Consider the following 27,663-nt stretch of genomic DNA (forward strand, 5'->3'; position numbering starts at 1 on the left):
CCATATAATGTTACCTCCCGATATTCGGTATTTTGATGATTTAAGCGACATTATTCACCGGAATTGTTTCAAATTAGGTATTTGAAGTTCGTAGTGTATACTACAGTCCAAGGCAGAAAATTGTCTGTGCAGGTCCTCATCGTCGTATAGCCCTCATATAACGGTACCTCCCTATATTCGGTATTTTGATGATTTTAGCAACAGTATTCATGGGAATTGTTTCAAATTACGTATTTAGAGTTCGTAATGGGAACTACAGTCTGTGACAGAAAATTGTCTATGCGGGTCCAGGTCTTTGTATAGGCCCCATATATCAGTAACTCCCTACATTCGGTATTTTGACGATTTTAGGTACAATACTCACCGAAATTGTTTGAGTTTTCGTATTTGAAGTTCATAATGGATGCTACAGCCTGTAACAGAGAATTGTATATGCAGGTACAGATCTTCATATAGCTCCGATATAACGGTACCCCCCAATATACGTTGTTTTGATGATTTTAGCTACATTATTCACCGTTTATTTCACGTTTCGAAATTAAATGTGGTAATTGCTTATGACAAACAATGTTTATGTAGGTCCAAGGCGTATAAACCCCAATATAACGGATATATTCGGTATTTTTAAAATATTTACAGAACTTTTAACGGATTATATTTTTTGAAAATTTCCAAATTCGTTCCAAATGGTGGAGGGTATTCAAAGTTCGGCCCGGCTGAACTTACTGCTTTTTAACTAGTTTTTGGCTCGCTTTGACTAATTCTAAATAATGCTCACATACGCTACATTTGCACATTTACGTGAAAGCAGACCATTTAGTAAAGATAAGAAGAGCCTTTTTGGCCATGGTTCGGAGCAGTGGTTTTTTCTTCTTCTCTAAATTCTTACTGCCTACTTTGTTTTCATTTTTGGATGTCCGTGTGTGTGTGTTTATCCTCAACAAACAAGAATCTTTTCAATAGCTGGAATTTTCTTTTTTCCTCCTTAAATGGTTGTTGTACAACAAGTGCATTGAAAGGTGCATCAATGGCAACAAATCAATTGCTTTCTAGAGTGTTTGTATGGCCATCACGCAGAGACGTAACAAAAACTCTGTACATTTCCAGTTGTTATTTTTCACGTTTCGAAAACAAACAAACAAACAAACACAGCTACGGTTTAAAGTTTAGGGGAGCAGCAGGGGCAGCAAAAGCAACATTTCAGTTAGCCAATAGCTAGTCACATCATCGGCATCGATGCCAATACTTAAATGGGGATTTTGCGAATGAAGTATTGGCATTTATTGTGTTTGAAGTAAAAGGTTAAAGGCTATTCCCAGTAGCGTTCCACTGATGAGGGTCTTAAATCCTTTGTAAACAAATCCCACTGAACATATATTATTTACAAAAGTGTGCGTATGTCTTCAAGCAGATATATGTATATAGATTGTATGTGTTAGGAGAATGGAGTATTAGTCCTTGTGTGTGTGTGTATGTGTGTATACATTCTTATCATGTACACCCATGTATTGGTACTTTCCATGCGGCACGTCTCGATTGTGTGGCCAGTAAGATTAGCAAGCAGTACATAGTATGCGGGCCAACCTGGATACTAAGTAGACTTGTGTTCCTTTATAATTATAATAATACCAACCATCCTCGGCACAATAAAAATTATTCTGCTAAATTTTGACGCTCTACGTCAAATAATATGGGCTGTATTGTGATTTCAACCGACAGACAGATGGACATCGTTAAATCGTCTTAGAATTTTATGCTGATTATGAATATATATACGTTATGGGGTCTACGACAAATATTTAGGGATGTTACAAACGGAAGACAAAGTTAATATACCCTCCTTTCCAAGGTGGAGGGTATAAAAATCTCATTGAGAAATAATGAGTTTATTAAGTACATTTAAGTACTACTTACAAAACATGCCGACAGGAGCCAGTAAGTTCAAAAAGCTAACGTTGTATTTTTAGAACAAAGCCTCAGCTAATGTTCGTTGACTTGCGTTATGATTATTTAAAATGTTGACCCTCTGTGGGGGTCTATTTTCTCCACTTCATATCTGACCAGAGCCCAATATAAATATTACAATGTTCCAGACTTGGACTATATCAAATCTGTCGGGACTATGCGAAATGTTGAAACATGGGTGAGGTACCAGATATTGTGGAAAGAAGTATTCCACGTCATCTTATACTGCGGGGATGTGTACAATTTCAACACGTAAAAAACAGCTAAATTATATGGATTTGATATGGAAGATACAGGTTCGAATTTTCGATCGATTTTTCCCCTGACTTTAAATTTTACAATTCTATTATAATTATTAATTATTTCTTTTGAAGTGACAACAATATATTCGAAATCGGAACATTTGGTACTCCCAGAAAAAAATCTCATCGAGAAATAATGAGTTTATTAAGTACATTTAAGTACTACTTACAAAATTTCATCCTAACTCCTTATATAAACATGCCGACAGGAGCCAGTAAGTTCAAAAGAACAAATCCTCAGCTAATGTTCGTTGACTTGCGTTATGATTATTCAAAATGTTGACCGTCTGTGGGGGTCTATTTTCTCCACTTCATATCTGACCAGAGCTCAATATAAATATTACAATGTTCCAGACTTGGACTATATCAAATATGTCTGGACTATGCGAAATGTTGGTGAGGTACCAGACATAGTGGAAAGAAGTATTCCTGGTCATCTTATACTGACGGAGATGTGTACAATTTTAACACGTTAAAAACAGCTAAGTTAGGCCGGGTTGAACTTTTAATAACCTTCACCATTTTGAAGGAATTTAAAAAAATTCAAAAAATTCCGTCGAAAAAAGCCTGTTAAATTATCCCTATTATACGGAGGCTATACGAAGATGTTTCTTCATAAGTAATTTTCTGTCATAGGCTGTAGTGCCCATTACGAACTTCAATTGCGAAATTTGAAACAATTCTGGTAAATAATACGGTTAAAATCGTCAACATTTCAAATATAGGGAGGTATCGTTAAATGGGAGTTATAAGAAGACGAGGGCCTGCAGACGCGATTTTTTAAAGGTTTTAGTACCCATTACGAACTTTGAATACAAAATTTGAAACAATTCCGGTAAAAATGTCGCTAAAATCATCAAAATACCGAATATTGGGGGTATCTTTATAAGGGGTCAAAGGGAGGCGGGGACCTGCACAACCACTTTTTTCCAACATTGTAGTAACCATTACGAACTGTAACAACGAAATTTGAAATAATGTCGTTAAAATCATCAAAATGTCGAATATCGGGAGGTATCGTTATATGGGGACTATACGCAGACGTGGACCTGCGTAAGATTTTATGTCATAGGCTGTAGTAACTTTTACGAACTTCAATTACGAAATTTGAAACCATTCCGGTCAAAAATATTATATATAAAATATGGAATATTGACGCTGTATATGTTTGTCTTTGACGTCATCCCTCTAAAATGATGATTTGTTGGATCTTTGCACAAACTCACAAAAAGTACGGCTTTAACCCTAAAATGTGTAAAAGTTAATGGACCTGAATCGATGATTTTTTATAAGGAGGGAATAAACAAATCGAGAACCCTAATGGTCAAGACTCTTCTTATTTGATTTGACATTGTGGCAGAAACGTTTAAAGTATCGAAAATCGTGCGGTATCGTTGTATGGGGGCTACACCAATTAATGGACGTTAAACGAGCCTATTTCGCAAGGAGAGAACATCCCTTCCAAGAACCCCAAATATCAACTCACAAAAATTACGGATTTAACCCTAAAATGTGCTTGTAATGCATAACGTCGTATGAGGGATATACCAATTAATGGACCTGAATCGAATATTTTTACAAGGAGGGAACAGAAATATCGAGAACCCCAATGGTCAAGTCTCATCTTATTAAAAAATAACGAAAATCTGAAGGTATCGTTATATGGTGGCTATACTTAAGCGTGGACCAATGTAGCCCATTTTCAATACCAATCAGCCTGCATATAATTTAAACCTTTGTGCCAAATTTCGTAATTTCAACATACAGATAGACGGCCATCGCATTATAAGTTTATTTTGATCAGGAAAGTGTGTACTTTTTGGGTGTTTCCGGCGAGTATTTCGAAATGTTTCAAATGGATTGGCAAATTTAATGTACCCTCCGTTGTATGGTGGAGGGTTGTTGGTTCGCTTGATAGTTAGAGATGTACACAAAAATATTCCGACGATGATGATATACCTGTCTTCTTTATACCCTACAGCACTTAGTGGTAAGGGTATTATGTCTTTGTGCATTTATTTGTAACATGGAGAAGGAAGCGAGATAGACCCATAGTTACTTTTGAGGATCTGCATAGAATCACATTCTGAGTTGATTTATGCATGTCAGTCCGTCCGTCCGTACGTCTGCCCATGTATTCTTGTGAACATTTATTATCCGATTGAGATGAAATTTTCCAAACAACATTTGTTTGGCCCAAGGACGAACCCTATTGAAATTGGAGATAATCGGTAAACATTTATATATATATATATATATATATATATATATATATATATATATATATATATATATATATATATATATATATATATATATATATATATATATATATATATAAAGGTTTAAATATTGTTGTTACAGAGTACATATTACGGCTGCGGAGGACAAAAATAACAAATCGGATGAAATACATATATGGGAGCTATAGCTATATCTAAACCGATTTCGATCGAATTTGGCATACTGATTTTCAGATCTTATATATATATATATATATATATATATATATATATATATATATATATATATATATATATATATATATATATTTATATATATATATATATATATATATATATATTTATATATATATATATATACATATATATATATATATATATATATATATATATATATATATATATATATATATATATATATATATATATATATATATATATATATATAAGATCTGAAAATCAGTATGCCAAATTCGATCGAAATCGGTTTAGATATAGCTATAGCTCCCATATATGTATTTCATCCGATTTGTTATTTTTGTCCTCCGCAGCCGTAATATGTACTCTGTAACAACAATATTTGGGGAAATATATCAAATGCAGCTTAGAAATACCTTTGCTAAATTTTATCGAGATCGGTTCAGATTTGGATATAGTTCCCATATATAACTTCGTCCAATTTACCTTTTATTGTACACCAAACGTCTAATATTTGTCCAAATGGGATGGAATTTGGCACATACGACCGAACTTAGTCTAGAAGGTAGTATGCCAAATATGGTGAAGATCGGTTGAGATGTAACTATAGCTCCCATATATATTGTTCATCCGATTTGTTATATTTGTTACCCACAGCCGTAATATGCACTCCGTAACAATGATATTCAGGGAAATATATCCAATACAGCTCAGAAATCTCTTTGCCAAATTTTATGGAGATCGGTTCAAATTTGGATATAGCTCCCATATATATCTTTATATGATTTCAAATTAATTTGGCACCAAATGGGCAATACAAGTCCGAATTTACAGTCCAAATAAGATATAAATGCTTCGGCATATCTAGTCCCTTGAACTTTAAATTATGATTATAATAATAGCGTGTATGATTGAATTCTCCCATAAAAACTTTTAATTGTTATGCGGAGCTCTACTAAATTAGCAAAGTGGTGTAGGGTATCCTAAAGTCGGTCCCGCCCGACCTTAGGACTTTCTTTACTGGTTTTTATATTTGATACAGCCAAAATACGAAATAACGGTTTTAGACCCTAGGTCTTTTTGGACTAAATCCGTTTCAGAACATTTCAATATAGCGATGTCCGTCCGTTCGTCTGTCTGTCTGGCTGGAGCATTTGATCCAAAGTTGGTACATCGTAATATTATTGATTTCGATTTCTTTAAAAGTTTGCATTCTATTTCCGATTTTCCTCATATTTTTTATATTTTGTCCCATAAGGCGATTGCATAATTTACCATTTAAAACATTGATACTTCAACTCCCAAACTTAATGTCAACGAAATAAAACAATCCTGGCAACGCCACTATTTTAAATCCAGATTCTTTTGCTTACATTTCAATCAACTGCTGCTGCTGCTAACGAATTTTTGATGTATCACTTTTTGTTTGGCCGAGCTTTAAACATTTCCTCTTCCACTTTTTACCGGAAACGTCCAGAGCAAATTCCTTTCCGCCCAATAATCTCATTTTGCTTTTGTAGACATTACATGATCTTTTCGAATGGCTTTCAATTCTGACACTTTTTGTTTCGTCTCTGTTTACCGACGACCATCAGAAACAGGCGTTTCCGGTTTTGCTGTACTTCGTGGCTCCGTGTTGACGGTGGAAAGTTTTTTCTGCTTTGTCGTCGATATTGTTTGCATTTTTCTTGTTCTTGTCGGTGATACCATAGCCAGGCAAGGCTGCTGTGCTGTTGCTTTTTCCATGGCAAGATAACCTAAACACCGGTCATACATACATGCCCACACACACATAGAGACATTTAGCCATGCATCCATATCCTCTGCGCACACACACACACACACACTTTGGGCGTATTGAATGAAATATCCTTAAACTTGTTATGCATTGTAAATGTTTATCGCATTTGTTTTTCGTTTGTTGAAATCAAAAACATTTTCACCTCCAAGTGGCCACCCATGATGGCGTCACTGGTCTTCGGCGGAAATATTGCAGGGAACATATTTGCAACACTTGGAAAATTTCTATAGGGAAATTTATACGGGAAAATTTAGACATTGGCGTGTGTGTAAAAGTCGAACCAAATTTAACATAGAGGGCCTTCCCAAATGTCTGTTCTTTAGATTATATTTTTTACCCTCAGGATTTAAGGCTTCACCAAATATCAGAACGCCAAAAGAAGTTTTGGATTTTCTGGCCAAACTTCTGTAGAGCTTCCATATAACCTTAACCCTGTGAAATTTTATAGAGAGCTTCGGATCACTTTATATTGAAAAAAAAAATTAACAGCAGAGTATAACTCATGTTTGTATTTTTTCGAAATTCGAAAATTCTACCATCCATAAAAAAATTAAAATTGGCAGCAGGAATTAGCAACTACTATATTTTGGTCGCTAACTTGCCGAAAAAATTCGTTAATTACCGAAATTATAAGCATTTTAATATTACCGATTTTTGACGGTAAATTTCGGTAAAAATGGATTAGAAAATCCCAATACTGGTCTCCAAAACGCGAACAAAAAATGACCCGGAAATTACTGAGGCTCCAATTGAATTGTTTCTCTGGCTATATGACATGTGGCGCCGTCTTGTTGAAACCACATGCCCTTCAATTCTAGGTAAGATAAAACTGGTTATAATTCCACGTTACCGATTTCCGAGCTATAAAGGGGAGCTATACCTAAATCTGAACCGATCCCAACTTGTATCGAATATCATTGCTGTGGAATGCAGTGAATTATGCTCCTGTAAATTATTATATAGATAGACTATGGTGTGTTTATGCATTTTTGTAAATAATATGCAGGTCGCATTTATTGTCCGTTTGAGATAAAATTTTCCACAAATCATTAATATGGCCCCAGAACGAACCCTATTTAAACCCAAAATTTTGATGTAAGAAAGAAGTTAAAGTTGACAACATTGGTATATATCAGTAGGTCTTAGCTACTACTATAGACAAATTTCGTTAATTACCGAAATTATAAGCATTTTAATTTTGTTGACTTTTGTCGGTAACTCAAAAAATGAGTTTGAGAATTCCACTACAGATATAGCTACATAGCATATATATCTTCGTCCGATTTCAATTGCCTTGTACGATAAATGTGCCTAGCTGTGCCCGGAGTACTTCGCTATCGCTTTTGATTTTATATGCATTCAAAATTTTATATACGAAAATTTTGTGGTTTGTAAATAATCATACCACCCTTATGGGGAGGCACCAGAAGGGGTTCACAGATACACGTCATCTTCACAACAGATCTTTTGTTAGCAAAAATGTTTATGTGTGTGAGATTTGAATAGAGTTGGATGCTTATTTCGCTGTCTTTGAGCGTTTTGTTTTTCAGAATCTCGAAATCTATGTGGGGCAGAAGAAATGATTCAATCTCTCCCATATTTATAAGAGATCTTGTGTTGATAGAAATATTGCGATGTACCAAGCCTAAATGGAATCGGATGTTACTTTCGAGTTTTGTAAGCTTCATGAATATTCAAAATTTTGACACTTTATGGGGGAGGTACCAGAAGGAGTGAACCGATATATTCCATCTTCACAGCAAATCTTGCGTTAGTAGAAATATTGGGATGTTTGAAATATGAAGAGAACTGGATGCTTATTTCGGATTTTATAATCGTTTTTATACTCTCCACCATACTATGGAGGGTATATTAACTTTGTCATTCCGTTTGTAACTCTTCGAAATACTCGTGTCAGACGTAAAATTCTAAGTCGATTTAGCGAAGTCCATCTGTCTGTCTGTTGTAATCACGCTATCTTTCGAACGAATTGAGATAGAAGGCTACAATTTTGCACACATGTTTATTCTTCCAGTAGGCAGGTTAAGTTCGTAAATGGGCCATGTAGGTCCACGTCTTCGAATAGCTCCCAAATAACGGTATCCGATATTCCGTATTTTAATGATTTTAGCGACATTATTCACCGGAATTGTTTCAAATTTGGTATTTGAAATTCGAAATGGATACTACGGCCTAAGACAGAAAATTGTCTGGGCAGGTCCACGTCTTCGTATAGTCCCCGTATAACGGTACCTCCCGATATTCGGTACTTTGATGATTTTAGTGACCTTTTTCACCGGAATTGTTTCAAATTGGGTATTTGAAGTTCGAAAGTGATACTACTGCCTAAGACAGAAAATTGTCTGTGCCGATCCACGTCTTCGTATAGCCCCCCATTTAACGGTGCCTGCCTATATTCGGTATTCTGATTATTTTAGCAACATTATTACCCTGAATTGTTTCAAATTTGGTATTTGACGTTCGTATTGGATGCTACAGCCTATGACAGAAAATTGTCTATGCTGATCCAGGTCTTCACACAGCTCCGATATAACGATGCTTTCCTATATACGATATTTTGATGATTTTAGCTACATTATTCACCGTTTATTTCAAGTTTTCGAATTTGAATATGGTAATGACTTATGACAAACAATGTCGGTCCACGTCGTATAGACCCCAATAAAACGGCTATATTCGGTTAATGATTTTATTTTTTGAAAATTTCCAAATTCGTTCCAAATGGTGGAAGGTATTCAAAGTTCGGCCCCGTCGAACTTATTGCCTTTTAACTTGTTGTTATTCAAAATTTTGTCCCTTTGTGGGGGGAAGTACCAGAAGAAATTGTCCAATCTCTATCATATTTATAACAGATCTTCTGTTAATAAAAATATTGAGGTGTGTCAAGTCTGAATGGAATCGAATGTTAATTTCGAGATTTATGAATGAATACATTTGTATTCATTGGGATTTGAAAATGATCATCGCGGTCTACTAACTCCTTACGAACATACTCGCAGGGAGCATTTCTTCGTCTTTACATTTATATGTCGGAGTCTAAAAAAAGTTCTCGTAACAGTTTCCATGAAATTATTTCTCTAACTGTACTAAATTGAGAGATATAAAGCATTTTCATGGCTACTTTTTTTTCTGGTTGCACATAAAATGGATATTTATTTTGCCGCCAACTATGTTGGCTACAAAACACAAAGTTACTTCTTGTTATTGTTGTTGTTGGCTGGTTTGTTGGTTGGTTCGCTAACTTTCCACTTTGGCGTGTTAAAAGGATAGGTGTACATTTTTTATGCTTAAGCTTGGAAACTTCACCGTCTTCTGCAGCCTCAGGATTTGATGTTCCGCACAGTTGTGGTTGGTGCAAATTGTTGTTCTACAATTGAATTTTTCGCTGGAAAAAGTAAAGTTATCAGTTGCAAACGGTATCACAATCTGCAAAATAAAATTTCAGTTGTTCGGAATGGAAAGGAATGGAGTGTGTGCGTTTCCACATTTTTTTACTTTTTATTTTTTGGCTTTATAGATTACATTGAGTAGCAGATACATATCTAGGACTATTGAAACCACTCACTGTCAAATGGACACATGTGCACGACCTTTTTTTTGGAGGATTCGACTTTTTGTGTTGATAACAAAACGAAGTAATATTTCAGCAATAAGTTTCAATGAACATTACTCGAAAGAAAAATAGAAATCTTTTGAAGATATGTCAAAATATAGAAAATCGACTGTTAGTTTATTGGCCACACATACTGAAACATACCAGACCATCTGCAAAAACCTAAATCCCCATGTAATCCAGATTCCCAAATATTTGTTTGATAAAAGGAAATTACAGACTGACCATCCAGTCGTGTGGGGCCATCCATCCAGTCGTGTGGTTGCAAGGCATTACATACAGTTTCTGCTCTGGAACAAATTGGCCTTCAGTTCTTCAGGAATGGGTGCACGGCAAATTCCGAAATTCGCACGATAATTGTACGAAAAGTACTAAAACTCATTTCGAATCATGTGAACGGTTAGAGCTCAAAACTTGAAATTTGCAGTGGGAATCAAGGTAGAGGAGTAGAGTCGATGTAAGGAGGTACTTACGGAAATTGGAAATTTATATTCCTATAGGATCGGGATATAAGAGGATTTCGAAGTTTGTACGTATGTACACGAAAAATAATAACTTGTACTAAATTTGGTACAATTTCGATTTGGGTGAACCCACAGAACTGGAATACTGAACTTTAGAAATAAGACTATTGCATTCTAGGACTGATGAACGTAGATAGTTTTGGAAATTCGTACTTATGGTACTAAATTTTGTACAATTAAAATTTTTTGGGATAACCAATAGAGTTGAAATTCTAAAAATTCAGAAAGGAGATTACTATTGCATTGTAGAATTGAGGAATATAGAAAGTTATGGAAAATCGAACTCATGTGTTCGAATTGGTACTAAATTTGGTACTATTTTTAATTTGGGTGAACCAATAGAGTTGAAATGATGAAAAAAGAATTATTTTGGATGATGTATGTTGTTAAGATAATTCTCCCTTAAGAGTATTTAATGGTAGTAAATTTGGTAGAATTTGAATTTGGGTGAACCAATAGAGCCGATATCCAAATAATAATACTGTTGGAGTGTAGGATTGGGATATCTCGGTAGTTTTGGAAATTCGTACTTATATATATACTTAAATGTACTTAATGAACTACAATTTGTATTTGGGCGAACCAACTGGAATAGAATTCTAAAATTTGAAATTGGGAGTGTAGGATTGGGGTATGTAGGAAATTTTGAAAATTCGTACTTATGTATACTAACTTCAAATACCAAATTTGGAACGATTCCGTTAAATAATGCCGCTAAAATCATCAAAATACCGAATATCGGGAGGTACCGTTATATGGGGGCTATACGAAGACGTGGACCTGCACAGATAATTTTCTGTCTTAGGCTGTAGTATCCATTACGAACTTCAAATGCCAAATTTGAAACAATTCCGGTGAATAATGTCGCTAAAATCATCAAAATACCGAATATCGGGAGGTACCGTTATATGGGGGCTATATGATAACTTGGACCTACATAGCAAACAAACTTAACCTGCCTACTGGCAAAATATACACGTGTGCAAAATTTTAGTCTTCTATCTCAATTTGTTCGAAAGATAGCCTGATTTTACGCTGATCAAGAATATATATACTTTGCTGGGTCTGACATGAGTAGTTGGAGGAGTTATAAACGGAATGACAAAATTAATATACCCTCCATAGAATGGTGGAGGGTATAAAAAGTACTATATTTGATACAATTTGGCTTTGGATGAACAGAAAATGCCTCAAATCTGAGATTTGGTATTAGGCTCGCTGGTAGCTTGGACATATGGAGGTGGTTTCGGAAATGTGTACTATAATTGTACGAAAAGTACTGAATGGTGTTATATTTGGTATTGGATGAAGGGGATAGAGAAAAAAACTAAATGGTACTAAATTTGGTATTGTTTAAAGGAATAGGGCTGCAATCCTCAAATTTTATTTTGATATCTCTGTTTGTATCTGGAATTGGGGTGAGATATTTTTTTTGTTTTTTTTTTTAAATGTGTGCTATAATTGTTCGAAAAGTACTTAGTAATTATGTTGGGTATTGGGTGAAGGTACTTGGTGCCATCTTGGGTATGGGGTTTAGGAATAGAGCTGAAATCCTGAAAATTGATATAGATTTCACTGTAGGTGTCTGTGGCTTAGGCATGCTGGTAATTTTGAAAATGTGCACAATAATTTTACGAAAAGTAGTAAGTGGTACTAAATTGGGTATTGGGTGAAGGGACAGAGCTGGAATACCTAAATTTAGTATTGAGGTCTTTTTTGGTATCTGGGATTGAGATATGGAGGAAATGCGTACTGTAATTGTACTAAATGGCACTAAATTTGGCAAAGAGGGAAATTACAGAGAAAAACTTGATTTTTTTTTTTTTTTTTTGAGATCACATTTCGCATCTATGGTTGAGATATGAAGATTGTTTTGAAAATACGTACTTTAACTGTACGAGAAGAACTAAATGTTACTAAATTGATATTGGGTGAAAGGATAGAGATGAACTCTCGAAATTACTTCTCGTACTATGAGCGTACGAAAAGTGCAAAATGTCTCAAAATGTGCCGATGGATGTTGGGATAGAGATGAAATTGGATATTGAGGTCACTTTTGCTATATAAATTGAAGAGATGGAAGTGGTTGTGGACATGAGTAGTACGAAAAGTATGGCAATAAATTTGATATTGGGTCTTAGGATAGAGCTGGAATTCTGAAATTTGGCTGTTGCTATATAGTTTTGAGAGAAGGAGGTGGATTTGAGAATGCGTACTATGATTGTTCGAAAAGTACTAAATGGCACTAAATTTGCCGTTGAGTGAATGGATGGAGATTGAATCCAGAAATTTGATATGGAGGCCACTGGTGGTTTCTAAGATTTACATTTTTTATGAAAATAGGTTGAAATAGTTTTGACCAGAAAAATTGGATGTGAAAACATAATGCAAAGGTTCAACTAATGTGCTCTTTATTTATTTATTTTTATTTTTCGATTATCCTTTTCAATAAAATTCGATGTATGAAGTTCTGTTTTGAAATTGTTTCCATGAAATAATGAACAAAGTGTGCATTTGAGTACTAAAGTGAACTGGTGGAAAGAATCTAAAATTAAAAACATTTTGGTAAATTTTTGTCAAAAAAATTTAACCCCCAACCGAGTTCAAAGACATAGAAGTGTAAAGATAGGACAAGATAGAGTCAATACATGGCAAACCCTGTAAAAATACCTCTGTTGTTACAATATCATAACAACATAGTTACCAATGTTAACTGATTTAAACCGCTAAAGCAATATGCAAATTTTTGAAAGGTCTATGGAATAAAAATTCGAAACCACAATTTTGGATTTTTCAAATTTTTATTTGTTATTTGTTTCTGTAACTGTGGTTTTTATATTAAAATGTCTCTGCCATGAGCTGTTAGTCTATGTATTGTAGACACAAACCATTTTAGGTCTTTGCCGAGTTATCAAAGAGGTCTTTACAGTCCCTTTTTTTTTTAAATATGGTTAAGACTCCCTTTAAAAAGGACCGAAGTAAGTCAAAATACCCTGAAAATGTATTTTTCATAAAAATCTACTATGGGTCTAAAAAGACATCAAAAGTCTAAATCCTACCTAAAGACCAGCAATTTGTGTATATTAACAAGTAAAAAAAGCTCTAAGTTCCGCACGGCCAAATACTCTCCACTATTTGGAACGAATTTGGCAATTTTCAAAAAAATAAAATCCGTTAAAAATTCTGTTAAAATCATAAAAATACCGAATGTAGCCGTCATATTAGGGTCTAAACGACGACGTGAACCTGCATTGGCAAATTTTGCCATAAGCCATTACAATATTCAAATGCGAAACTTGAAAAAAACGGTAAATAATGTAGCTCATACTGAATATAGGGAGGAACCATTATATGGGGGCTATACCAAAACTTGGACCTGCACAGACAATTTTCTGTCGTAGGTTGTAGTACCCATTAAAAACTTCAAATACAAAATTTGAAACAATTACAGTGAATAATGTCGCAAAAATCATCAGAATACCGATTATCGGGAGGTACCCTTATATGCGGGCTATACGAAGCCTGCACAGACAATCTTCTGTTTTAGGCCGTAGTATCCATTTTGAACTTCAAGTACAAAGTTTGAAATATTTCCGGTGAATAATGTCGCTAAGATCATCAAAATACCGAATATCGGGAGGTCCAGTTATATGGGGGCTATACCAAAACATGGACCTACATGGTCCATTTTCATTACCAGAAGTCCTGCAGACATAATATACATTTGAGAAAAATTTTATTAATCTACTTCATTTCGTTCGGAAGTTAGAGTGATTTCCACAGACGCATCGACGGGAAGACGGACGGACAACATAGAATTTTATGCTAATCTAGAATATATATTCTATGTGTGATCTATATTTCGAGGTGTTAAAAAAGGGAATGGCAAACTTTATATAACCTTCATACTATGGTGGAGGATATAAAATCACATTTTAAAGTTTTCAATGGAGACATTATCCTTTCCCTCAAAAACATGTAGCTCCATGAAATAGTCCATAAAATGTCTATATATTTCGAAAATTATCAGATCAGATTATGAATATATTCAAGGTTTTTTTTCCAAGAGAATTGGATGAATTCGTAATTATGGATTGAATTCAATTTTTGGTTTGAAATTGAGTTTTTTAAAGTTTTCCATCCACCATGATCGAGAGTATTGAAAGCTACGATCTGCTTTCAATACTCTCTATCATAATTTAAAAAAAAAAAATTGGACCGATAGAAAATTTCTAATTTTTGTGGAATATGGACCATATATATATATATACCAATATATGTATGCCATGAATTGAAATCCATCAACCTATATCCTCTTTTCCGTCCTTCGTACTTGACTCTCGTTAATAATCGAAAATATACGTATTTGTTCAACCTACATTACTGTATATTTTTTATTCCTTTATTTTCATCTTAAACGAGTTACATCGAGAGATTATTGTCCGTATTTATCTTTGAGAGAGAGAGAGAGAGAGAGCAAAAATACCTCGTTAAAGATTGTAGCTGATTTTGTTGTTGCTTATATAAACAATAAGAATGTAATCAGCAATGTTGTAAGTAACGTATTCAAATATTTACAAAGAAAAGCGCAAAACCAATCCAAGCAGTAAATGGTCCATGGATAAAAAGGCAATTCTTAAGGCAAACAAATGTTTAGACTTCGATACAGGGGGTGCAGTAAAATTGTGATATGGAATATTGACTTTTTTGTTTCATGTGCTGGCACAAAAAAAAAAAAAAAAAAAAAAAAAATATATATATACACTGGTGGCCAAAACTAAAGCAACTGAAATTACAAGGAGAATGAATGCCCTGTAACTTTCTTAAAAATTAAGAAAATTAGAAATTTTTTGTAGTTTTAAATTAGGCACTTTATTCACTTTTTAAAAACCTAAAACAAAAAACTAAAATTAATTTTTATATAAAAAATAATGTATGGTAAAGTCAATTAACCCGATTTTGGCTTGGACAAAACAAAAGCAACTCTGTTGTACATTCATATAACCGCTGCAATTTCAGTTTATTTACTGTTATATTTATCACTTTTTGCTTCCTTAGATAATTTAGCTTGTCATAAAAAATTTTTGAGAGGTATTTTACAACAGCATGTGTTTTTCTTTTCGTTTCTTAAGTACTGCCCAAAAAAGTTAAAAAATGGCTAGAAGCAAATACAGTACATGAATAAAACACCATATTATCAGTGACTATGAAAACAACATATCGTAGAAAATGATTTCCGAGAAATATTTCATAAATATTTCCGTATACTAAGTCGATTTTATGAAACTGGATCAGTAGTAACAGTCTATAACGGATGAAGGCCGTGAAAAACTTCAGTCCGTACTGATCAACAAATTGTGAGAGAAATAAAAAACAACCATTTAAGAGTTCAACTGGATTGGTGAGAGAGCTATCATTGGATATAAGCTGGAGATCAGTGCGTAGGCTAGAAGATGTAGCTGGTCTGCATGCCCGTAAGCCCCCAAAAAAGTCATTTATATCTGAAAAAAGCCAGTATGGCTTTCGGCAACGATAATATTAACTGGAATCCAGCTCAATGTAAAAACTTTTAATCTGGGATGAGTCTACGTTTAATATTAAAGGAGCAGACATGAACAAATTTTACGGTGAGAAGACAAAAAATTTAAGGACTCAAGCCGCAGTGTTGCATGGGTAGAGTAAAGCATGAGGTAGGGTCAAAAATGGCGTGGCGCTGTTTTTCTTTCTTTGGACTTGGGTCTATCCATTAAAAAAAAAAAGGAAGTTATGGATAGGTTTGTTAACAAAGATGTTTTGGACATCACGTTGTTCCCTTTCGCTGAGGAAAATATTCGGCTTATTCGGGTGTTCCTGCATGACAATGATCCCAAACTTGCATCAAAACTTGTTAATGATTGGTTGCGGGAGTCAAAAATCGATGTTTTGTCATGGCTGGCACAATCACCTGACCTAAACTCCATAGAAAACCTTTGGAGTATCGTAGGCCGGAAGATTAAGCGAGATTCGGAAACAAATAAACACAACATTTTCCAAAGAATTCAGGGTGCCTGAGAAAACATACCCAAGGATCAAATTGAGAGTGTTATAGATTCAATGCCTCGTAGGTGTGCAGCTGCTATCAATAATAATGGATGCTATCGATTCTAGCCAAAATTTAATTATTTTAAAATAAAAAATCAAAAAGTTGCTTTAGTTTTGACCAAGCAAAACTTGGGTCATTTTAGTTTTCCACATATTATTTTTCAGTCAAAATTATTTTTGTACTTTTATTTTTAGTTTTTTAAAAGTGAATAAGGTACCTCATTTAAAGGTGGAAAAATAATTACGATTTGTTTATTTTTGTAAAAGTTACAGGGCATTTATTGTCTTTGCGATTTTAGTTGCTTTAGTTTTGGCCACCAGTGTATATATATATATATATATATATATATATATATATATATACATTACTTTTTTATATAACTAGAGATCGTTGAGCAAGGGTATATTAAGTTTGTCATTCCGTTTGTAAGACCTCGAAATATACATTTTAGACCCCATAAAGTATATATATTCTTGATCAGCATAAAATTCTATGTCGATTTAGCGATGTCCGTCCGTCTGTGGAAATCACTCTAGCTTCCGAACGAATTTAAGCAGGTTGATAAAATTTTACTCAAAAGTGTATTATGTCTGCAGGACTTTTGGTATTGAACATGGGATATGTAGGTCCACATCTTCGTATAGCCCCCATATAACGGTATCCCCCGATATTCGGTATTTTGATGATTTTAGAGATATTATTTACAGGAACTATTTCAAATTTGGTATTTGAATTTGGTAATAAATACTACATCCTAAGGCAGAAAATTGTCTGTGCAGGTCCACGTCTTCGTATAGCCCCAAATAATGGTACCCCCGATATTCGGTATTTTGATGATTTTAGAGATATTATTTACAGGAACTATTTCAAATTTGGTATTTGAATTTCGTAATGAATACTACATCCTAAAGCAGAAAATTGTCTGTGCAGGTCCTCGTCTTCGTATAGTTCCCTAACGGTATCCCCCGATATTCGGTATATTGATGATTTTAGCGACACTATTCTCCGAAATTGTTTCAAATTTGGTATTTGAAGTTCGAAATAGATACTACAGCTTAAGGCAGAAAATTGTCTATGCAGGTCCAGGTCTGCGTATAGCTCCTATATAACGGTACCTCCCTCCCTATGTGCGGTATGTTGGCTACATTATTCACCGTTATTTCATTGCCTATGTAGGTGCACATCGTACAGGCCCTAATATAACGGATATTCGGTATTTTTCAAATATTGAAAGAATTTTTGGCAAATTTTAATTTTTAAATGGTGGAGGGTATTCAAAGTTCGACCCGGCTGAACTTACAGCCTTTTTACTTGTTGGTACTCATCACTTTTAGTACTCATCACTTTTTATCAAATCTTCATACATACATTGCACTATGGGACCGATGACACGTATTTGGGAGGTATAAGAGGGCTGTACGAAGACGTGAACCTGCACAGACAATTTTATGTCATAGACTGTAGTTTTCATTACGAACTTCAAATACCAAATTTGAAACATTTCCGATGAATAATGTCGCTAAAATCATCAAAACACCGAAAATAGGAAGGTACAATTATATGGGGGCTATACCAAAACGTACTGCACTACGTTCACAAGCTAGAGTGATTTCCACAGACGGACAGATGGCCGATATAGAATTGTATGCTGATCAAAAACATATATATAGGGTTGCCCATATTCGACGGACCCATCTGGCAACGCCATAACTTTTGACAGAGATGTCACATCGCTTAATGACATACCGCGTTTGAAGCGTCAGTCCAACCAGATTTTTACCATGAACCAATACCCGCCACGCGAGCGCTCTGAAATAGTTGAAAATTGTGAAAACTCAATGTGCTTTTAAAACATTAAAAAATGTGAGAAGTGCGCCTTCTAAGAACACCATTAAGCGTTTATACGAAAAATTTTCGTCTGGTAAGGCTCTTTCTAATCCGAAGAGGCCGTATAAACGTCGACCAAGGCGATCGGCCGAGAATATCGCTGCCGTACGAGCCCCAAGAACATCCCAAAAACGCTGTTCTCAGCAGTTGGGCATGGCTCGGTCCACTTTACAACGGATTTTTCGCATTGATTTGCATTTGTTCCCGTACACAATTCAATTGACGCAAAAAATGTTGCCTGCGGACAAGCCTCGTCGATTGGAATGGGCAACCCTGTACTTTGTGAGGTCTAAAATGTATAATTCAAGGTGTTACAAACGGAAAGACAACCCTCCATACTATGGTGGAGGGTATAAAAATCACTTTTATTTATTCCTTTACACACGTGACCGCATATGCCAAGTGGAAACCACTTGTCTTGTATTAATTAAATATTGCTATAACATTCATAATTTGTTTTCCTAATTGTGATATTTTTCATCGTTTTCGGATTACACCATTCATTTCTGCACACCCTGTATAGATACAAACATATTGTAATCACATCTATCTATTCTCTCTTTCTTTCCCTCGGTTACGTGGAAAAAAGTCTTTGCCGTACCATCTCCATAGCTAAATACACAACAAAACATAATCCTTGTAACACCCACGAACTTCTTAGCCTTAGCCTTTGTCTTGTTTGTGTTGTTCCAGTTATTTTGGCCATTCTGGGTTTCTGCGCCATTGGGCAAAATTTAAATACGAACAAATCATCCGTAAAAAATTGTTGTACTTCAAATACAAATATGAGGCTTTCTGCTATTTATGTCATGTTTAAAAAAAATACTGTATCCTAGGGTTATATTTTAAGTTCACAGCCTCAGGGAGGAGGGAACTGAGAAATACTGGGAAGTTCAATTTCAACCTAACTTAAGTCTATAAATTTTAATAATTTTTAAGTTGATATACATTCCATTATATGGTATGACTCAAATCATTTTTATAAAATATATATTATTTATTTTTATGCATTAATAATATATATTTAACTTTTCTATTTCTTAGGTAAGTCCAGTCACATTTATCAAAGAGAGATAAAAAGAGAGAGGAATGGAATGGTAAGTTTTTTTATTCATGTACGGCAATGAACAAAAAATGGTCAAGCAATTAAAAAAATTACTAAATAAAATATAATTTTAGGGTTAATTATTTTTTTAACTATTAGTATCGATTTTTTTTTGCTTTTCAGAAAACAAATAATTTCTTATTCCGATACAATGTCATACAATAAAGGTTATGACCCACACACAGATATAGATGAAAGGGCAAGCAGTCCTGTGGCTACGATTTGGCTAAGTTAGATTAGTTTCAGTAGTACTTAAGGGACATTTTTTTAAGTAAACAAGTTAAAAAGTCTCAGTCGGTTTTGCCGACAGATGTACACCTTCAGTAGGAATGGGCCAATATTGCCATTATCGTAACGGACCGTATCGGACCTAAATAAATATGATATAAATATTGTGACGTGCCAGGTTTGAAAATGTTAAAATGTGCATGAGGTACCAGATATATTCGACAGAAGTATAATACAGATAAAATTATTTGTATCGACAAAATTACAAGAAAATCGAACATATATATCCAGTTTTAAGCAAAAAACAGGTTTCAGGTTCTGGTTTAGAGATATATTTAGATAAAGCAGGTTGTTTTGAAAATGCTGATCCTTTGTGCGTGAGGTATCAGAAGGAGTTCGCAGATATATGTCATCTTCACAACAGATCTTGTGTTAGCAAAAATGTTTGTATGCATGAAATAGAAAGAGAGAAGGAGTTGGATACTTATTTCGCTTTCTTTGACCGTTTTGCATTTCAAAATCTTGAACCCTATGTAGGGGAGGTACCGGAAGGAATGGTCCGATCTCTACCATATTTATAACAGATCTTTGTTGATGGAAATATTGAGATATATACGTCTGAATGGCATCAGATGTTAATTATAATTATTATGAGCTTCGTGGATATTCAAAATGTTGACCCCTTGTGGGGGAGGTAGCAGGAGGAGTGATATATATGATATATCCCATCTTCACAGCAGATCTTGTGTAAGTAGACATATTGGTACGAGCGATTTTATGATCGCTTTGGTTATTCAAAACTTTAATCTTTTGTGGGGGAGGTACCAGAAGGAATGGTCCGATATGTACCATCTTTATTACAGATCAAGTGTTGATGGAAATATTGAAATGTTCCTAGCCTTAATGGAATCGGATGTTAATTTCGCGTTATATGAGCTTCAGGTATATTCAAAATTTTTCCCCTTTGTGGGGGAGGTACTTGATAGTGTGGACCGATATTGTTCAATCTCGCACCTGACTTAGCACTGATGCAAATATTAGGCTTTGCAAAGTTAGACAAAAATCGGGTTATAATTTCTGTATCGGTGCAGTAAAATATTTTTTTTTTGAAAACTGTCATTACCCATCTCCGAACTGGATCTAAGATTGATAATAATATTACGATGTACCAAGTTTGTACTAAATCGGATACTCCCTTCGAGGGTTATCGTGCGCACCAGACAGACGGACATCGCTAGATCATCTTCAAATGTCCTGAAACAAATTTGGTCCAAAGAGACCTAAGGTGTAAAACCGTAATTTGGATGAGGCACGTTTGGGCCCGGGTCTTGAACCAGAACATGCGGGTCAAAAATCTGGGGTCCCGGAATTAGGGTAAAAATACCTATCTCTGAAAAAAAATCGAAAAAAACGAAGAGTTTTTACTAAACTAGCGGATAGGCATTGTCAAAAGCTTTCAAACGATATCTATATTGCATGCGGGTAAGTTAATCCTGGTCTCGCCCGGATCTTGAACCCGAACATTCGGGTCAAAAATCTGGGGTCCCGGAAAAAATTGTTTTCCGGCATCAGGGTAAAAATACCTATCTCTGGAAAAAAATTCGAAAAAACGAAGAGTTTTTACTAAACTATAGTTGTTCCCAAATAATATGTATCCTCTCTAGACATATGGCTGAGGGGTATAAAAATCACAGTTGTGATTTCTCAATTCAATTCACGTGTTCGACCAACGTTTGTTCTGAACAAAACAGACGTTCATGCGATCTTCCCTTGAAGATCAAACCAAACGATTTGCATCAACAAAAATCATGTAAGACACCAAGTATGAATGAGTTATTCCTACTCGTTGCAGCCGTCTGCATGGCTCATGCGATTACAATTTACCCACCTAATTATTAAATTAACTTTTCTGGGGAAATCCAACAATTCCATGGTATTTTTGAAGGAACAAAAACAACAATGTTTTAAATTAAAAGTTGGCCACACACCAAACTGGCAACACTGTCAAATTATTGGTTACATTTTTATACAACTGTTGTATGTTGTGGATTTTGTGGACGCCAGTCACTGAGAGAAAGAGACAATTTCTTGCTCGCTCTCAACCACTCTCCCCCATGGTGTTCTCACAGAAGCCGACCAACACAATCCACACTCAATTCAAATGAATGCCGTTCAACGGCAGCAGCAGCAGCAGCAGAGCCAAAACAAATTACTCACGAAATCCATCTCTTCTCTTTGTGATGGACTTGATTTGTTTGTATTTGTATTTTTGACGCACAAGTTGAAACACGTCGTGCCGCGGCGGAGTGAATAGAGAATAAAAAAATTAAAAATTCATAATAAAAATAAACGGAAATTGAATTGTAGTCGGATAAAATAATAATATTTAGGAAATCTTTGTGAAAGCTGTCAAAAAAAAGGAAAAAACATAAAAACGCACAAAAGCCAATGTGTTTAAAATTATTTTAACAACAAAAGCACCATCACCTCAAAATCATCAGCTATAGCCGCGAAGCATGAAAAATTTCCAATAAAATTCTGAAACGGAAAAAAGTAATAACAACAAAACGACAAACAAATTAATAACAACAAATAAAATCGAAATCAAATGTTCGCCTTTGTGTGAAATTTCAAGTGAGTGTCGCCTCTGTCTGTCAGTCAGTCTGAATATCTGAAAAAAAAAGAAGAAAATAATAAATAAAACAGCCGTCTTGTCAACAAAGCACAAAAATTGCGATTAAAATCTATAGCGTCAAATCTTCCAAAGCAAAAAAGTATCCTCCATTAGCTGAAACCAAAGCAAAACCGGCATACAATCTCATAATCTCTGAAAATAGGCGTCTGAAACCTAAAATAAATTCCAGTGTTAAAATTTTGTAAAATAAATTGGTGAAGCGAAACAAATCTCAATTTGCTACAAAGAAAAAAAAAAATAAAGCAAAAATGTAAGAAAATTGTGATTAAAAGGGAATGTAACAAAAAATACATGAGAGATGACATCCCAAAATGTGAAGAAATGATTCGAAACAAGAAAAACAAAAAAAAATTATGCTGGGTGGTTGGCTGGCAGACTGGATGGATGCTGCTGTACCAGACCAGTTCAGCCAGCATGTTTCCCATTTGGAAACAAACAAAAAAAAAAGAGTCATAGAATGAATTGAAGCTCCTCGTACACATGTTTTTGCCATCCCCGTTTTCGTTTTCCTCTGTTTGTCTGCGTTTTAAGATTTAATTTTGCTCTTGCCACCAGACAGACGCACACACAAAAAGCCACACATCGCGTTGTTATTGGGGGAAATTCTAAAGCTAAAATTTGTGAAAAAATATATAAAAATAGAATATCTGCCATTCTCTTAATTCATCCGGCCCAAAAGAAAGAAGAATGAATGACACAGACGACAACACGAAACAAAGAATAAAAGAATACATGCCCTGTCTGCCTAACGCGGCTGCGACGCGTTTTTCAGTTTTTGACAACAGCCTAGCAATGCAGCAAAACAGACGTCGTCGACAGGCAGGAGGCAAGCAGGCAGGCATCCTCTTCTGCTTGTCATTGATGGATGAATATTGTGTTGTTTTTCGCGTTTTTCATATTTTATGTTGCTAAAAATGAGAATCGAATTGTGTAAATGTAAAGCGAACGAATGAAACAAAATAAAATGAAAACGTGTGTAGAAAAACAACAGGATACCAAAGCAAAGATGAGAGAAAGCAACAACTACTAAAAAAAAAAAACAGTGATGGAAACAAAGCGAGTGAATATTTTAAAATAAAATTGTATTTTAAGATGGTTTGCATGACATGTGTTTCTAACATCCCCCAAAGAAGCTGCGACATCGGTGACACCAGGTTTCAAGGCTCCGGAGAGTTGCTATATGACTTCTACCAGAACAATACTTGTCGGATTGTATCACAGCCCACATGCATTGAATTAATGCAAATCCTATTTTCATACCCCTTACCATACATAGTATGGAGGGTATAATATTAGGTTCGTCATTCCGTTTGTAACTCATCGAAATAATAGTTCAGCGTAAAATTCTACGATTTATTCCCTTCCGCCCGCCGATCCGCATGTTGTAATAACGCTAGAATCAAAACGAATTAAGATAGAAAGCTAAGCTTTTGCACAGATCAGTCTTTTTTGCCAGCAGACAGGTCAAGTTCGAAGATGGGCTATATCGGTCCACGATATCGTATAGCCCCATATAACGGTATTTTAATGACTGTAGCCAAAATTTTCAGTGGAATTGTCTGAAAATCCACACAAGAAGTTCCTTCTGAGTACTTTGCCACTTGGAAGAGAATTGTCTATTTTGGTCCAAGATAACGCATAGCCCCCATATGACGATATCTCCCAATATTCGGTATTTTGAGTTTTTTTGGCGACATTTTATTTTATCAGAATTACGTTAAATTTTGTATTTAAAGTTCGTAGTGGGTACAACAACCTATGACGGAGAATTGTCTATGTTGGTCCAGGTCTACATATAGCCAACACACAACGGTACCTTCCTTTATCCCGTATTTAGATAGTATTAGCGACAACGATTTAAGATAGGAAGCTAAAAATTAGCACAGATCAGTCTTTTGTCAAGTTCGAAGATTTGCTACATAGGTCCATGATATCGTATAGGCCCCATATAACGGTACACCCCCTTATATTCGGTATTTTGATTACTATAGCCAAATTATTCAGTGGAATTGTCTGAAAGTCCACGCAAGTAGTTCCTTCTGAGTACTTTACCCCCTAAAAGAGAATTGTCTAAATAGGTCCAAAATATCGTATAGCCCCCATATAACGATATCTCCAATATTCGGCATTTTGATGATTTGTGCGACATTATTTACCGGAATTGTTTCAAATTTCGTATTTGAAGATCTAAATGGGTACAACAACCTATGACGGTAAATTGTCGACGTAGATCCAGGTCTTGATATAACTCAGATATAGCCCTTTATCCAATATTTTGATTATATTAGCAACAACGAATTAAGATGTTAAGCTAAAATTTTGCACATATCATTCTTTTGTCTGCAGGCAGGTCAAGTTCGAAGATTTGCTACATCGGTCCACGATATCGTATAGCCCCATATAACAGTACCTCCAGATATTCGGTATTTTGATGACTGTAGCCACTTTTTTTGCAGGAATTGTCTGATATCGTTCAGCTCCCATACAACGGTACGCCCAATATTCGGTATTTTGATGATTTTAGCCCCCATATAGCGGTACCTGCCAATATTTGTTATTTTGATGCTTTTGGCGACATTATTTACAGGAATTGTTTCAAATTCCGTATCTGAAGATTTTAATGGGTACAAGAACCTATGACGGAAAATGGTCTATGTAGGTCCAGGTCTTCATATAGCCCACATATAACGGCACCTCCTTTTATTCGCTATTTTGATATTAGCGACATTATTCACCGGAATTGTTTTTAATTTCGTATTAAAGTTAATACTGGGCACTAAAGTCTATGACAAAAAATTGCTTATGCAGGAACACGTCTTCGTATAGCCCCCATTTAAATGTTTTCCTTTGAGCGACATTTTTCGACAAAATTTATTGGAAATTTGTCAAGTTCTTTCAAAATGGTGGAGGGTATTAAAAATTCGGCCCGCCGAAATTAGCTGCGTTTTTACTTGTCTGCCCATTTAAAATATACACAAAATGATCATTTCAATGGTACCGTATCCCCACTGGACCCACTCTGCCTACTTCCTGAAATATTGTTCGAAATATTTCTCGGAGTGTAAAAAATCGGTTAAGGGGTAACAGATGGACTGTTGAAATCATGATACAGTTCACAAAATGCGAGATAAATGAATAAATGAAATGTTGACACAGGCGTTTGTTGCAATACGAGTATGTCTGGTATTGAAAATGAGCTATATAGGTTCTCATTTTAATTTTAGTCCCGGATTCTTTTGATTTTCACAATTTTTAACATTTTTAGTGCATATTTATAAATTTCAGGGGGTATATGGACAAAATCTGTCTCATCAAAATAACAGTTTTTCACCATAGGTCTCTTTCGACCAAATCCATTTCAGGACATTTGAAGTTGACCAAAGGATGTCAGTCCATCTGTCCGGCTGGTGCGTACAAGAACTCTTATGGGGAATATCCGATTTCGTTAAAACTTTGTACATCGTAATGTTAGATCAGTCGACTCCTTCTGGTACCTCCCCCTACAAAATGACAAAATTTTCACTGAAAATAATTTACCTCATTGAACAGGAAAGTAATATCCTTATTTATTTAAACGTAACAAATCCAAATATTTTTAGGTGTGGTAGGAGGTCGGTGCGAAAATGGACAATTTCGACTCTTTCAAAAATGTAACTCTCATAAAATGCCTAATAAGCGTCCGATTCATACACTCCAAAATCTGGTGTGAAGTTGGAATATATCTGCCCGCTACTTCTGTTACTTCATCCACAAAGTTGACAAAATTGTTAATAACGAAAAAGGTTAAATGTGAAATAATCATTCGATTCTATCTAAACTTTAAACATTAAAAAAATAAAAACAGAAAAATCCTAGGGTTTCAGGATTAAATTTAATATCTAAAGATTATTTCATACGAATTTTAACGGCGACTGCCCCTCAAGTGCTGCATACGCTTGGTCCAATTTTGGCGTAATCTTTCCAACTTTTGGGCCGGTATCTTGGAATGCGTGGGCTTTAACCTAGCCAAAAAAGCGTAAAGGCATTAAATAGCAGGATTAAATTGGCCCGAATGTGGAATAATTTCTTCACAGAACTCGCCGGTTTAAGTCCATTGTTACATGGGGGCACCGTCTTGTGGTAGCCGCATGTCGTGTAAGTCAAGCTCTTGTATTACGTTACAATTTTCAACATCACTACACCAAATTGTATATTTTTCTGGATGCATAGCTATCATTCGCAATGCTTCTGCCTGATCTTCGCTCTAAACTCGACAATTCTGCTTATTTATGTAAACCATTCAGCCAAAAACTGAACGTCGTCACTGAACATAGAATAGAGCACACAGTTTGATAATAATATTCAATGATTTGCAAGCGGGTGTCCACGATCTTGTATAGTCCCTCTATATCTCCGTATTTTAGGTATTTTTGAATTTTCACAACCGAATATCCTTATTTGGCTGTTTGTGTTTCCAGAGAGCAAAAACAATTCTTGCATTGTCGTGAACCTGTATACCACGCTTCAGTAGAATCCCCATGTTCAGAATTTTGAAGGTTTCGACCAGAATTTCCGACCAAATCAGCTTTAGTTTTACATTTCGGCTTCTTTGCGAATAATTATAAAATCGATGACGGTCAACTTTTTTATGTGGCCCCATCTTTCGAAACCTGTTGATTTTCGGAATATTGAATGCATCCATTTCCAACGAAACCAGCAGTAATTTCACAATTCGGGTTTTCAGTAGCTCCTCCCAAAAAAAAATGCAAAACTGATTTTCAGTATTTTGAAGAATAGGTAATACAAATAAAATAGAACCTTCAAATTCCATGGATTTAAGGGATCGCCTATTTTTAGATTTTTCCACCTGCCGAGTGTTCACATGTCGGAGGGTATTAAAAGCACGACCTGGCTTAACTTTATGTCGTTTTTACTTGTTAAACTGAATCCAGGTTTAGAGAAAATATGTGTGTTTATAAATTGTATTTTCATTTTATACCGATCTAAAATATATACCTAT

At 35.1% G+C, this 27,663-nt stretch overlaps 1 protein-coding gene across 13 annotated transcripts in view; it reads left to right on the forward strand.

The window, feature by feature from the left end:
* The first annotated feature begins 22,070 nt into the window (after positions 1–22,070).
* The window catches only part of LOC101901314 (pneumococcal serine-rich repeat protein), a 520,206-nt gene continuing 514,613 nt past the window's right edge, over positions 22,071–27,663 (forward strand). For 4 of the 13 annotated variants that reach the window (XM_059130601.1, XM_059130595.1, XM_059130598.1 and 1 more), the window contains exon 1: positions 22,085–22,914. The gene's annotated coding sequence lies outside the window, so the exon portion shown is untranslated. Of the gene's footprint in view, positions 22,915–27,663 lie in introns of all 13 variants that reach the window. The other 9 variants (XM_059130604.1, XM_059130600.1, XM_059130605.1 and 6 more) reach the window with 4 other exon arrangements.

The sequence above is a fragment of the Musca domestica genome, unplaced genomic scaffold, assembly GCF_030504385.1.
Source record: "Musca domestica strain aabys unplaced genomic scaffold, Musca_domestica.polishedcontigs.V.1.1 77, whole genome shotgun sequence".
Taxonomy (NCBI): domain Eukaryota; kingdom Metazoa; phylum Arthropoda; class Insecta; order Diptera; family Muscidae; genus Musca; species Musca domestica.